This window comes from Ursus americanus, chromosome 11 (assembly GCF_024610735.1).
Source record: "Ursus americanus isolate L20-20 chromosome 11, mUrsAme1.1.p, whole genome shotgun sequence".
Classification (NCBI taxonomy): domain Eukaryota; kingdom Metazoa; phylum Chordata; class Mammalia; order Carnivora; family Ursidae; genus Ursus; species Ursus americanus.
Window position 1 is genome coordinate 32,208,131 of NC_142137.1, and position 12,267 is coordinate 32,220,397.

General features: G+C 44.1%; 1 protein-coding gene across 10 annotated transcripts in view; it reads left to right on the top strand.

Annotated features, from left to right (window-relative positions):
* Nucleotides 1-12,267, top strand: part of DSE (dermatan sulfate epimerase) — a 145,984-nt gene that overhangs the window by 65,135 nt on the left and 68,582 nt on the right. The window contains exon 1 of one of the 10 annotated variants that reach the window (XM_045798521.2): nt 729-1,045. The exons of the other annotated variants lie outside the window; for them this stretch is intronic. The gene's annotated coding sequence lies outside the window, so the exon portion shown is untranslated. Of the gene's footprint in view, nt 1-728; nt 1,046-12,267 lie in introns of those variants that run through there. 10 annotated transcript variants of the gene reach the window in all.

The following is a 12,267-nucleotide window of genomic DNA, read 5'->3' on the forward strand; positions in this document are numbered from 1 at the left end:
ACTTCTTCAAAGAGGTTGTGACTACTAAGGTTGCAAATCCTCCACCTGAAAAACTCTGAGGGATCAGAGGTCTCTCTCCTCTTCCTCCTCCTTCCTCACCCTCCTCCCCACAGGGGCCTAGGAGATAAGGTAAATGAAATTTCCTCTTGAAAGCCGCATACATCAAATGCTCTGTCCCTGACCCCTTTACCTTTGATGATTAAACTCCGTTGTGTTTGCAGGGTTCAGTGCGTTTGGATTTAGTGATCTCCTTAGTGCAGTTAAGGGGAGAACTGCTTCTAAGTAGGTGATTTCCTCCCCTCTCTCTGAGAGTAAAACCGAACGCAGGAGAAAAGGAGGAGTAATTTTTTTGGAGAAGGGGAGGGAAGTGGGCAACGGCCCTGGGGAGCAAGGTTCTCAGCATTTTCCTCGATTTCCTTCCCCAGGCTGTACGGAAGCATCAGCTCCTCCCCCGCCTGGGCCTCCAAAAGTATCTTTCGGAGTGGAACCCAAAGCTTGTGGGTCGCTTAGAAACTAAAGCAACTCGGAGCCAAAGAGGACTGGCAAGGCAGGGGTGCGTGGAGGGGAGGGGTGCGTGGGGCCCCAGTGGAGGGGAAGGTCGAACGCAGCGCCCAGCCGGGAGTCCCCCGAGAGGAGGCGGCGAAGAAGGCGGGGCCGGCCGGAGGTCAGGGTCCGGCGTAGGGGGGGGGGTCCCCCGTTTCCCCCTCCCCATTCTCGCCTCCCCGGGCTCTGGTGACGTTGCGGTTTCCTCCTCCCTCCAGCCGAGCCTCAGCGCCGGCCGCGTCCCGCCCTCCTCCCCCTTCGCCCACACCCCTCACCCACCCCGCCCGCCCGGCTCGCAGTAGCGCCGCCCGAGGCTGCAGAGGCGCATCCCGTGGCGCGGCGCCCACCGGCACCCAAGGCGCGGCGGGCGCGCTGAGGGCTCGGCTCTGAGGGCGCCGGGGGCCCGGGCGCCCTGGAGTGAGGGGGCCGAGAGGGGGGCTCCGAAGCCTGGGCCGAAGCTGGGGAGGCGACGCCCGAGAGGACGAAGCCGCGGCGGGGAGCGGTAAGCGGAGGGGCGCGCGGCGGGCGCCGTTCTGGGCCCCGCGCGGCGCAACTTTCTTCCGGGGTCTCGGGCGGGTCTCTGGGCGCCAGCGGGAGGCGGAGAGCCACGTCCCCTGCAGGGCGCGGAGCGCCGCGGGCTGCTCGCCCGGGCCCGGCGCGCCTTGGCTGCTGGAGGGCGCGCGAGCCGTGGAGCCCGAGCCGTGGGCTTGCCGGGTCGGGGCAGCTCCGTTCCCTTCCCACCCCCTGAGCGCCCGGCGCAGAGTCGGCGCACCATAAGGTCGCGGAGATCGCTTGCGGTGCCTCGGCTCTGGCCGGCCGCGCCGCGATTTCCCGGCCCGCCCGCGGGACTCCGGCTTCCCTCCGACGGGTCGGGCGGCACAGCCTCAGGCCCTTCTTTCCCTGCGTGCCCCGCTGGTTAGGGAGGGGGTGGTGATGGTCGTGTGTGCGGACTCCTCTGTGCGGCGGCAGCTGCTCGGCGCGGCTGCGGAAGCCGGGGAAACCCGTCCCGAGCCTCCCCCAGATGCTGGATTCCAGCGTCGCGCTTGGCTCCACTGACACTCGGAGAAACTGTGGGTAAACCTCACTCGCAGGCAGCTCCTGGTGGTGGTGGTGGGACGCTTGACTCACAGGCTGGGAAGCTCTGTAAGCAATGCCACATGGGCTCGAGATCTGTCGCGGCTGGAATCTGAGCTTAGTTTGTGACCCGGGAACCTTCTCGTTTTCATCGCTCATTTAAGGCAGCAGCCTCTGCTTAGGTGGGCTGCCATTGAAGCTTGAAACCAAACCCATTGCTTAAATGCAGGAGGGGAGCCTCATTTACCTGGAATTCCTTAGGTCAGGAAATGACGCTTAGTTTCGGGGGATCTTCATGTAATAAAGTCCTTTAAAATTTCGTTAGTCATGGTAAATGATACATTAAATTTGAGAATGGACGTTCTCACTTAGAAATTGTTTCAAAACAATCTTTTCAGCATTTTTGGCAGAATTTAATCTATCAGGAATTCCCTTTTCTTCAGCTTTTTAAAAGTTTATCAATAAGTGATAATTTTTGAAATGATATCTATAGATATCTATGATATCTATAGAATATTCAGACAGTACTACCAAAATGGGATCACAAAAATGTAATGCCCTTGGAAGAATAAACTACAGGATTATCTAGTGTTTGTCTATCATGTGTTAACTTTTTTCTTCTAAGGTCACCATATAGGCACAAGTCCTTTTATGAAGCGTGTAGGTTAGATGTATTTTAGTAAAAATGAGAAAAGATGAAATTTAATGCCTCTGTCATCTACTGACCCTTCTATGTGGGTACAGCAAAAAGTGCAAGACAGTGCTGGTAATAGAGGGGATATACAGAGGTAGATAAGAAACTGTCCTAGCTCTCCTGGAATTCTCATTGTAGGATGGGAGAAAACATAAAGAAGCACCTGAGACATTGAGCCTGGGAAGTGTCATTTTCCATTGATTGGTATATCATGTCAGTGTTAAGTTTCACCAATTTTTGGTTAGTAAAGACAGTGGCCTGCAAAGTACGTTTTTACATTCAGGTTAATAGCTATTGGTAGTATAGTCATCTCTGAGGTTAGGGGCCCTAGTGTGGCAAGACACCCGTAGGAAGTCAGCTAGGTTGGCCGCATGAGGTCAGGACCATTATAGTGACTAACATTTGTGTATCAACTTTAGTATTTAGGAAATAGTTCACAAATTAGCTGATACAGGTTTTCAGTGAGATTTGTGGTCTGGCTAGTCCAATATCTTGCAGTGTTGCCTCTAGGGGACCTAGTGGTCATCCATAAAGTTCTTAACTTCACAGATGTTGTCCTGCCTTCCCCAGTGCTTCTTTTTAAAGATTATTTAATCTCTGAAAAGATGTTTTATGATCATAGGTGAAAATGCATTCTGCAATTACATAATAAAGTACTTATACATATCTTCATGTTCTTTGTGGTAGATTATTTTGGTATTTATTTGTACTGTCTCGGATTCACACTGTTGTGTGAAAGAAATTACATTACTGCCATTCAGTATGATTGCAGCAAATGATTGGAAAGGAATAAAGGATGAAATATTTAAACTTGGGTTTTAATATATCAGTAATCTAAATTTTCAAAAGGGGTAAAGAAACTAGTAAAAGACTAGCATGTTGTCATTGCAGTGTATATGATGTATTACTTAACCATTTGCATGTTTGAGTCTAAAATATAGTAAGTATTCTATGGTTTTTTTCAGCCCCCTGCCCCCTCAACAAAAGAGAAATAGTGTAGTTGTCCTGGGTTGTGTTTGTGACAGGCCTTGGAGGAGGTGAGGAGCCTGTGGTGGAGGGAAGTTCATCATCATAGTGGATATTGGTATTTCATTTGCTGAGAGGGGCTGGACCTTTACTATTCTGAAGGAGTGGGTAAGGCACTCAGTGAGGTTCAGTGGGCAGCAGAAAGAATGTGTCCGAGCAGAGGACAGGACAGTTCTTGTTCCTGATGCCTGAGGGTTTCCTCATCTTGGAATTACGCTGTCTTCCTCTAATTGGGGGTCACCCAATTAGCAGCAGATGTTTGGATGACACAATAAAATTCTCTAAACCCAGAATCACTGCCCAACATGGGAATTAGGCAAGTGTATAAGCCCAGAGTACCAAAAAGAGAAATTGTTTTCGAATGCAATTCGTTTGGTGAGTTAGTGGCAGAATAGGAGTTAGAGATTAAAATCCCAGATTCCTGAGGCACAGATCCATGTGTCCATTTGGTGACAGCGGTAATTGGAAATGGATGAATTTCAAAAAGGCTTGCCAACTCTAATGCCCAATTCTAATAGGAAATTCCCTTATAAAAATTAAACTCTGGGGGCACCTAGGTGGCTCAGTCAGTTAAGCGTCTGCCTTCTGCTCAGGTCATGATCCCAGGGTCCTGGGATGGAGCCCCGCGGCAGACTCCCTGCTCAGCGGGGGGCCTGCTCCTCCTTCTCCTGCTCTCCCTGCTTGTGCTCTCTGTCAAATAAATAAATAAAATCGGTAAAAAAAAAAAATTAAACTCTGCATTAAGTGGATAATATTTTTAGTTGAAATAAGTGTTCTTTAAAGAAAAACTTTCTGTTAGTGAATACACTCAGTCCCATGTTCTGACGCATCTGCACTTAGTGTTTCACAGCTTCTAGTCACATATGGAAGAGTGGTTTGGTTAGCTGTCGGTGGACAAGTGTTGCAGAAAAGATTCAAGCTAGTAGAAAGTATTATGGGGGGGGGTAAAGAGGGGCCATTAGGTTTAATAAACTCTTGCTTACAAATTCATATGTTTAGACAATTGAAGGAAAGGAAAAGTCCCTGATAGATCATATGGCTGCATGAATACTTGCATTTTAAAATCGCCTAGTACTTTTAGGTTTTTTTCAAATCTAGTATTTTCCTATTTTAGCCTAGTGGAAATGGAGAGTGGTACAGAGCAGGTGTCTTATCCTCATTTTAGGGGTATGGAAATGGACATACTGTGAAGGTAAGAGACTTGTCTGTCATTTTACAAATAATTGGTGACCTACTTTAAATACGAGGTGAGCCTACGTTGCACCTTTAATTTTACTTTTCTCTTTCATGACTCCAAGTTCATGTGATGAAAGACTCTTACATTTCACTTTCCTACAGATGTAGTTTATTATCCCTTTCACTACTCACTACTGTCCAGGGACTGTCAGCTCTGTCGAATGCTTATGTGCTTCCCAGACTTCTGTAAACTGGCTATTTACAGTCCCCCTTCCCACAGCTCCCTCTGCTTCCACTCTGGGCCTTGAGAAGATTCCATTGTGGAGCCTCTTCTAATTCCCGAATTCCTGCAGAGTCCTAGGCTCATCGCTCAGTTCTCATTGGCTCCCTTCAGGTCTTTGGGTGCTTTAGCAATCTGAGGCTTGCTGCCGCCTATCCAGGCAAGCTTCAGCCTGTTGAGGGTGTGGAATCCAGATCCTCTCTCAGATGCCCAGAAGAGTAAAAACCTGCAGGAGGCAGAGTGAGCCTTCCCAGAGCCTGTTGGAGATCGCAAAGAAGAAAAGGGAATGATTTTAATTTGGCAAGAGAAGAAAAGACAGTTGAGGCCATCTGTTTATTTCTTGAATGGGGTAGTTTGTTCAGTCCTTAATTCAGAAGAACATTATGAATTTTAATGTGTGTTAAGATTACCACTGGATTTCCTTCTAGTTGTTTCAACTCCCTTGGGATATTCTGTAAGCATGAACTTGGTAAGTGTTGTCATCAAATGTTAGTAAACAGTTCCTGAAAGAACAGAATTTGTCTCTTCAGTAATATCTAGAAGCTGTAAACATACTGATGATAAGCGTGGTTTGTTTTGACATTTTATATTTGGGAATGGTTATGGCCATTAGATAAGTATAGTCGTGTTTTTAAAAATATAACAGAAGACATATATGCCGTTAACCATCAATGGCTTGTACGTGACATATGCATTGTAGGTTGTGTCCATCTGCTTTGTCCTAGACAGGGTCAGAGAGAGTTTACGACTGAGTGTATTATTTCTGCATGCCAAAAAAATTTTTTTTTCCGTATTTTTTTATGGAATTAATATTACCTCTCTTCTCCCCGGTTAATATGAAAAAAACAGCAGGATAATCGTAGTAAAATTCCCTGTGTGTGTTTAAATTAGTATACATTGCTCTTTTAGTAGAAATCGAATAGGTCCACAATCAGTTAAAGAGCTGTCATTGAAATCTTTCCGTTTGAAATATTCATTGCATACTCAGATGCCTTAGAGTTTTAAATTTGTATTCGTTGATTAAATCAACGCTTCTGCATTTTTGTCGCGTGTAACAAAAGTAGCTACTAAATAATAAGCACTTGATGCATGCAGATGTTATACCACAGCAAAGTTGAATCAGCATTTCATAACTCTTAACAGGAATTTGTAAAGGAAATGGGCTTACCAAACTCGTGGGTCTATAATATTTTTATTGATGAAGTACACAGGCCGTATACTGGCTTTACTGTTGGAGTCTAATGGCTAGTGTGAGAAAAATGGGGATATTTGTTAGCAATTCATGAAGTGGGCGGTAATAACGTTAGGCCGGTTATATACATTTCAGTGTATAATGTAGTAATCTGCACATTATGTTGTGATTCCAACAGGAATTGCTCATTTACCAATGTCACATTCGAGAGATCGACGCTTTCATTTAGAAGACTCCCTTACATTGAAGTATGGAAAGGGTTATTGCATTGCTAAAGTTAGTTTGCATCCAGAAAGTTGCGTCAGTGACAAGAAACTCAAGAATTGCATGATAAAAATCACCACGTAGTTTAAAAGTGTTCCCATGCCAAGGTACACTCAACAGCCCGACAGGCCCGCTAGAGGAGCGGGGAACATGGCCTGGCGGCAGGACAGTCCTCCTTACCTTCTTTACAGCTCTGCCTGTAATTCTCTCTTCTTGAAGCAGCGCTGTTTTTGTTGTTTGAGCCTACTGAGGACAGACTCTAAGTCATGGATTTCTAGAATTCCACAAATTCTGGTGAAGAGCTCTTTTTGGGGCCTTGGCCCTTTAATGATAGCATTCTAGGAGGTACCCATGGGGCCAGACTCCCCAGCTGCGTGGATAATGAGGCTTGGGCCAGCTGCATTTTGGAATCACCTGCAGTGTTTACACTTCTCCCTTGGGGGGAATGGGCCTGGCAGGAAGGAAAAAGTAGCCTGAAAGGGAATGTTGAACAGCTGTTTTCCATCTTCCCTGAAGAAAAAGAAGAGGAAATCGACTTACAGCAAGCATCAAGAGGGATTTATGCTAAATACAGGGAAGTTTTTCTGAATGTTTTAACCTTTAGAATGGCTTTCTGAAGGAGGCCTTGGAGTTCTTCTGTGTTTAGAAAGGTTTAACTGAGGCTGTCCTGGAGGGATGTTAGCATCTGTCTTCTCGGGTTCTAATTTTATGACTTCGGCTCAATTGGATATGAAAATCTTAGGAATATGAATGTAGAAGAAAGGGTCAGTTTTAGTGTTTGAAACACAAGTTGCCTTTATGGTTTCTACTTCTCATTTTTGTTATTAGAACAAAGTATTTGCTCACTGGCTAAATACTGATTATGTGTAAAAGTCCTTTAACCTTTCATTGAGGTACACATTTTAATATCTGAAAATTCCTCTTCTCTATACTTAATCTGTTTTCACTCCCAAACAGGTCGCTTTTTTCCTCGTTTATTTTTTTTCTAGAAAACCTTAAAAAAAGGTTTTGGCACCAGACTATAGTATTCCATTTGGGCTTTTCAGTAATATCTTTTATGTTTTTCTGCTCCATTTTTTATAGTATAACTAGACTGCCAGTAGTGGCCACAGGAACATATGGGGCATTCATCAGTCATGTGGTCAAAATACAGAGGTTGCCTATGTCAGAAAGAGTCTGGAAACTTCTCTCATTTACCAAACTTCGTATAGCAGTATTTATGGTTAAAAATTAATAATGGTATTTATAAAAACGGAAAGTGAACTTTGTTTCATTTTTGTTTAGGAAAATAGAACCTCCAAGAGAATTGAATCTATGGTTTCAGGCCTGTGGTTCTGTTTTTTCTCAATATTAAAATTAGACAGTACTTGAGGTGTAATTCTCTTAAAAGCAGGTTCGTTTTGATCCAACAAAAAGTGTTGGAAAAAGCACTCTCAGCCAGTGTCAGTGGGCAAGAAGTGGAGCCCAGCAAAGTCAGTGTCTTAGGCCGTTGGAATTCGGTGTTTCAACTTAGTTTTACAGTGCGTGGTTTTAAAGCAGGTTTTTTTTTTTTTTTTAAGATTTTATTTATTTATTCGACAGAGAGAGACAGCCAGCGAGAGAGGGAACACAAGCAGGGGGAGTGGGAGAGGAAGAAGCAGGCTCATAGCGGAAGAGCCTGATGTGGGGCTCGATCCCACAACGCCAGGATCACGCCCTGAGCTGAAGGCAGACGCTCAACCGCTGTGCCACCCAGGCGCCCCTAAAGCAGTTTTGAAATGTTTTCACAATTACTTTTCTCAAAAGAAGCTCTGATTCTTGGAGGCACTGAAAAAGCTTCAGAGTTATTTTAGGTGAGAGTGTCTTTTGCTGGCCCCTTTGGTGGTAAGCTTAATTTCTTCTTTCCCTCCTTTATCTTTACCTTAAGTCTTCCACAAGTTAGAGGCTATCGGTTCTACTGAGAGCCCAGTAGAAATAGAGAGCAAAATAAGAATCTGTTAGGGTGCCTGGCTGGCTTCAATGGAAGAACAAGTGACTCTTGATCTTGGGGTCTTGAGTTCGAGCCCCACATTGGGTAGAGAGATTACTTACATAAATGAACATTTAAAAATTTTAAGCTCTACCATGTCTTCTAAGGAAACCAGCACTGTTCAGATTGGATTCATCACACCTTAACCATGTGCTATGTTATGGTTCTAAGGTTCTCACCATCAAATTTTTTAGACTTACTGTGACTTGCATAGAATTAGTCCATATTAAATTCAAATTAACAAATAGTATTTTGAGTATCTGCTGTAGGAACTTGGGAACTTTACAAATTCAATTTCACTTCTACTTGCTGAATTTCACCTTGCAAGTTTCAGGTTAAGTTGGACCACATTCAATATCTCTTTCTTCGGGAAGAAACGTATGTAGTATTTATATTACTAAATTGCCATAAAATGATAAATCCTGTGCCTAAAGAAGTTGAATTGAGCTAGCGGTGTTAGGGCGGTTATATAACAGATCTTTCTTTGTGTGCTTACACCTTTTTTTCTTGTTGGTGAACCACTGAAGTTTGCTTCAGTGATTGCAAGTTTTAGAAAAGATAAATCTGTGTTACTTGGGAATGAATGCTTTGATATATAACTTTTTCCAGTGTACTTTTGAACCTGGAGAGTTAGATGAAAGAACATTATATTTTAGCTATAGAAATACTGAAAGGATTTAGTCATTCAGCAAGTATTTGCGAGGTACTTCTGTGTTTGAAGGGACGTCTGTGTGGAGGCAAAAAGGGGAAGCATGCAAAATAAATATGACATGGTTTCCAGCCTTGGGGAGCTATAAATTCTGGTGGGAGAAGGATAACCAAGTATGAAACTTTATGAGAACAACTAAGTGCTGACCAGAGCCAAATGCATGCAGTAGAATTTCAGGAAGGAGGAGATCCCCAGGATTACCCCGGCAGAGAATACCCAACTAGGAGGGGAGAAGGAACTGGGCCTCAGAGGACTTTATGCCGAAAAGGAGAAGGAAAAAAGCATCACAAGCAGGGCAGCTGAGCCAAGGCACAGGAAGCAGAGAAAGGGAATGGCTGCCAGGTCGAGGAGAACTTGGGAAAATCCGTGGGAATTCACTTCTCTCCTGTAACGTTCTCTTCCCTGTCTTCCCTTCATTCTGCATCTGTTCTTTCATTGTTTGTTATAAGTATTTCATGAAGGTCTGATCGCATGTAATGAGCTGTGCATGACACTATAGGAAAGACCAGAGCAAGACCCCTGCCTCGCAGCAGCTTATATATATACCCCAGTGGGTAAGATTCACCTCCAACCCCTTTTGGATCCAGAGAGGACTGAAACCATAAATATGAGAAAGGAAGATAACCTATACCTTTACATAACTCAGTATGCATGTAATTAGTGCTAAATGCATACATTAGTAAACACGTATAAAGCTATACACATTTTTATTGCCCCCTTTTTAGGCCCAGTTCAGGCACCACCTCCTCAGTACATCTTTCTCCACCCCAGCCAGTTGTGGTAACATCCGTGAATCTCAGTAGTAGTTTGTCATTCCCATGCAAACATTCTTCTTTTTATTTTAGTGGTTTGTGTAAAAATGTCACTTCTTTTGCCATCTTATAAGATGGTGTAAGCACCTTCTTGGCTGGCATTATTCCTGAGTTCTCAAGGAATATTGAACAATGCACATATGGGGCCACAGGGGAGACCACTTACGGATGGAGTTAGTTGCCAGGGAAGGCTTCATAAAGAATGTTGTGTTCTTTGAGAAAGAAGATAAGAGGTTGGGTGTGGAGAAGCATGGAGGGGGAACCCCGTGAAAGGGAATAGCCGTGGGAATAAAGGACAAAGACAGGAGTTGTGCTCAAGCAAGGAAGAGCAGGTAAGTGCGAAGGGAGCATTTGTGTAGGGAGGAAATGAATGATAAAATGAAGGGAGGCAGGTGTTAGACTGTGGAAGCTCTTGGATGAGAAATTCGTTCTTTTTATTGTGGGAAATAGTGGCTCTTGAGTAGGAAAGTGATATTATAATGGTGATTGTTTAATTTGTGAGGAATTTTGTGGTTTACAAAGATAGTTGCTTCATGGGTGGTATGGTCAGACTGTGTGAGTCTCTCTCTTGGCTATTCACTATCTGTGTGACCTTGGGTAACTTACTCAATCCACCTATGCCTCAGTTTCCTCATCTGTAAAAAGGGGATGACATTAATATCTACATTATCGGCCTGTGGTGAAGATTAAATGAGTTAATCCGGGTGAAGTACTTAACATAGTTCCTGGCACTTGGTAAGCACTATATGTATTTATTGTTTATTGCAATAAGAATTACGATCTCTACTTTAGAAATGAGAAAATTGTAGAGCTAAGACTGTTTGCTAGAGCTGCTGTAACAAAGTGTCTCTAACTGTGTGGCTTAAACAACAGAAATTTATTGTCTCACAATTCTAGAGGCTAGAAGTCCAGAATCAAGGTGTTGATGGGGTTGGTTCCTTCTAAGGCCGTGAAGGAGAATCTATTCCGTGCCTCTCTGCTAGCTTCCAGTGGTGTCTGTCAATCGTTGGCATTCCTAGGCATGATAATACTTCACCCTGATCTCTACCTTCGTCATCACATGGCATTCTCCTTGTGTGTCTCTCTGTCTCCGAGTGTCTTCTTTTTATAAACATGCCAGTCGTATTGGATTAGGGACCCATCCTACTCCAATATGAGCTTTTGTTAATTAATTATATCTGCAACAACTCTGTTTCTAAATAAGGTCACATTCTGAGGTATGGGTGATTTGGTCTCCTACATGATGAACTTTTACAAGACACAGTTCAACCCATAACAGACTCCAAGTCAGATCTTTTGAGTCTACCACACTGTGACCATGGTGTGCCGGAAAGATTGTGGAAAAGGGGAGGAATCTGTAGGTTTGTATGAGAAACAGCTAATGAGCTCTCTTTGGCTCTCTGTCTCCTGTTTGCCCGGACCTGCACCATTCCCTGAATGGCTGCAATGATGGACATGTCACAGAGACCCTTGGGGAAGTCGCTATGTCCCTGTGTCCCAAAGGGATCTTTTGCATTTCTTTCTTCTTTCCAGCATAGCAGTCTTCTTGCTTCTTCCCATCTGGGGACTAGAGATAAAGGTTTCAGATAAGTTTAGAGATATTATGCTTGCACTGGATAATTTCAGTCTTCTCCATAAATTTGGATGATATATCACTGTCCCAAAGTATAGATAACAAAGGAAGAATTGACTACTTTTGAAAAGAGGCAAAAATCCAAAGTATCAACAGTAAGGATTTTACTAAAGTGTCAACTGGAGATGAGTAAGCGGGTCAATATGCTGAGGTCAGATAGAAGTTTCTGCCTCTCAGGTTTATCGTTGGAATTGAGGAGGAATGGGCAAATATGACTGAGGTTTGTAAGTCACTGAGGAAGTTAGAAATATCCCCAAACAATAGAAATTGTCTGTGATGGTTAAAAAGAGTATATCCACAAGCGGTGGTTTCAAGTGGCAAAGGTATTAGGAGAGAAGAGAGAACTAAGGGGTGGCCCCAGGAATCAAAAAGGCTCACTCCACTTCCCTTGTGGGTTGAGAAGAATGAGGTGTGGTCTCCCAGAGAGCCCAGCAGAGGACAGGGTGTCCTTGAAAGAATCAAAGTTTCTTTATAAAATCTTTAATTTGGAAGCAGCCTGTGTGACACCTGGCCTCCCTCCCCTGCCTCATTTAACCCAGGAATTGCCTGACAAGCGGTGCTCTTACCTCCACATTCGTTTAGGACAATACATGAGAAGGAAGTTTAGAAAAAGATGAGTACAAAGGGAGTTTTCTCCAGCATCCAGCTCCACGAAGAGAACGCCATCAGGTTTGACCAAAAGAAATAGCTGGTGGAATTCGGTTGTGAGCAGAGGTTGGGTGAGGTGGGTAGGGTGGCCATGAGAAATGTATGCCTAGATTAGGAGATGTGGAGAACAGAGCTGACATTCCCAGAGTAGGATGCTAAAGACAGTATGAAAGAGAGACAGTTGATTCACCAAGACGTCCAGTGAAGC